Source organism: Etheostoma spectabile, chromosome 2, assembly GCF_008692095.1.
Source record: "Etheostoma spectabile isolate EspeVRDwgs_2016 chromosome 2, UIUC_Espe_1.0, whole genome shotgun sequence".
NCBI classification, from domain to species: Eukaryota; Metazoa; Chordata; class Actinopteri; order Perciformes; family Percidae; genus Etheostoma; species Etheostoma spectabile.
In genome coordinates, this window is record NC_045734.1 from 13,339,817 (window position 1) to 13,342,533 (window position 2,717).

Sequence of the window (2,717 nt, forward strand, 5' to 3'; positions counted from 1 at the left end):
CACACACACACACACACACACACACACACACACACACACACACAAAGAGACATCACAGTTAAAAGCACAAACACAACACAAAAGTCAATCCTTGCAAATAAACAACAGCTGGTTGTGTGTTAATCTGGCAGTGTGGGGAGGTGGATGGGAGCTCAACTAATCAGTCCCATGAAGCTCTACAGAGAATTCCTCTAATTGCGCGAAACTCTGTGCACTTCTGTCCTATTTCTGAACCTAATCATCTGAAATACCACAAAATTAGAGTTGGGATCCTTTTGCCAGGAGCACTAATCTGGGGGGAGCCTGTGACAGTACAGAGGAAATGGAGAAGAAGAGAAAAGTGCAAGAATAAGAGAGACAGAGCCGAGAGAGGAACAAAATGCAATGAATTATAGAAAGAGACAAAAAAGACCAGGATTAGCATCTTAATGTATGTGCCGGGAGCCAGGGAGAAGAAAAGATCCCACAGCATCTTTTTCTCTCTTCTCTCGATGCCTCACTCCTCCCCACTCTCTATCTTTCTACCCCCTCTTTTTCTCCTTCTGTTTGCGTGAATATCAATAGTCTTCCCTCACATTCCCCATCCTTCTCTCCTTGTTTCTTGCCTTTAGAGAACACACGCAAGGAGAAGGTCATAGAGGAGGAAGACATTTCTTAAATATGATACCGGAAAATGAAAAAATAAGGAAAATAACTCAGCAGTTTCTTTTATAGCCAGAACAAAGTAATATTTTTGTGTTGAATAAAATGTGTGTCATCTTAATTGGTACTTGAATTACTGTAAACTAATTATCTTAAACAGCTTATGGTGTTAAGAGTTGTATTACACGCCAAATTTGGAGAGGAAATCGGTTTTGTACCAAGAAAAGGAGCGTGCAATTATTCAGTCTTAGAAGAGGTTAATTCAAACTGGTGTTCTGAGATTTCAAATGAGGAAAGACATCAATTCTGACACACAGTTGAGTGTCTAAACCATAGGTGAGTGCTGGTTTAACCTGTTACTGCAGGTATGCCTGTCTCACTATTCGGGCCACTAGAGGGCGCTGGATTTGGAGTACCACAAGAGACCTCACATGGAAGTTTTCTTCCTGTCATTGTAATAATTAGACTCCCAATGGTATGCTAAATCATGCAATATGAAAAGAAAGCTAAAAATACACGAGCTAAGAGTCGTTTTTCATGCATTTTGTTATTTTTTTAATTGATTTTTTAATTCTAAATCAAATTGTAAACCAAAGATATATTTAACTTCAAAATCAATAGTGAGCTCTTTTTGTTGGCCTATTTAAGTCAGTGGTCCTAGCCTACTAATAATGGTGATTTAGCCTGTAACTGCAGTCATTTCTGAATCATCCAACGTTAATTAAATTAGAACAGTGAAGAGAATGCCGTGGTGTTAAGTAGTGTTAAGTAGGATAAACACAATAAAACTGGAGGAAAAATTAAAAATGGTAATGAATCTATAGCTTATTCTTTTTGTGCAGTGAATCTCTATTGAAAAAAGAAAAGGAACCCGCGGCATAAACATCCCTGACTATTAACAGGCTTAAAGATTAACTCAAACTAACAGATAATTCCAGAGTTTTCCCTCCCGCTCTCTGCCGCTGAAGTTTATGTTAAGAACGAGCACCGGCTCGCCCACTTACCTCTTACCGAGGCTGAGGCGTTGCCGTGCGGGGAAGAGCCGTGATGGGTGAGCTGTGAGTGGGATGCTGCTTCGGGTGGGTCCGGGGCTCCGGTCTCGGTGGCGCACCACTCCCGTTTGTTTTGGATGCTGAAGCGTTGTGCCATCTCCTCTTTCTCTACTCTCTACCCTCCACTAGAGCAGCAGATGCGGGCAGCCGGAATGATCGGCTCTCCTCCCCCCTTTCATCATTCTTCTCTTTCTTCTCCCCCGCGGTCTTCTTCTCTCTCCCGCTCTGCTCACTTCTACCTGCTCTTTAAGGAGGAGATAAGCCAGCTAGTATAGACGGAGGAACACCGATATCAGGCTGCCCGTTAACGACTGACTGCCGTGCGTAAATTTTCTGGTTTAAGAGCGCCTACATAAGTGGAGGCGATCGAGGGAGAGAGAGCGCAAGAGGGGAAGAGTGAGGGAGAGAGAGAGGTAGCATAGAAAGGAAAGAAGGGGAGGGGGCTCGGTTTGATTGACACAAACAGCTTTTTTCTCGGGCATCAGAGATCACAGGCCCCGGTAAAAGCTCACAGCCCGTTAGTTGGTGTTAGTCGGACGAGGGATGTCATGCACGGAGACGCACTGATGCAAGTTAATAGTGCGCCTTGCTCCTTGCACAAAATGTAGAACTCAAGGATAAAAAGAATGAGAAGGAAGAGGAACTCTTAGACTGTAACTGGTGTAAAAATGCATTTCACATAATCAAGACTTGTATCAATCGTGGGAATGAATAGGCTACAAGACATTTCTGATATTCACTATTCAAAAAGCACTCATTTATGTTCCCCCACATGTGAATCAGCCCCGTTAGGCCTAATTCTGTAGAATGTCAATCAACAGGCATAGCATGTCAATCACACAGTGTTTTTTAAACTTGATTAGGTGTTCCCTTCTCCCTTCCTACTAGTTAATCAATCTCTCTAACCTATTTGCACTGACACACTCACTCATACACATCTCAATGGAGCTGGTGGGCCCCTCATTCACATTGACATGGCCTTACAATAGATCTTATTTTGTGTTTGTGTGTGTGTGTGTGTGG

At 42.8% G+C, this 2,717-nt stretch overlaps 1 protein-coding gene across 6 annotated transcripts in view; it reads right to left on the reverse strand.

Annotated features, from left to right (window-relative positions):
• The window catches only part of ndst3 (N-deacetylase/N-sulfotransferase (heparan glucosaminyl) 3), a 41,917-nt gene extending 39,841 nt beyond the window's left edge, over positions 1-2,076 (reverse strand). For 3 of the 6 annotated variants that reach the window (XM_032531398.1, XM_032531375.1, XM_032531406.1), the window contains exon 1: positions 1,647-2,075. The gene's annotated coding sequence lies outside the window, so the exon portion shown is untranslated. Of the gene's footprint in view, positions 1-1,646 lie in introns of all 6 variants that reach the window. The other 3 variants (XM_032531390.1, XM_032531383.1, XM_032531415.1) reach the window with 2 other exon arrangements.
• Between the last annotated feature and the right edge of the window lie 641 nt (positions 2,077-2,717).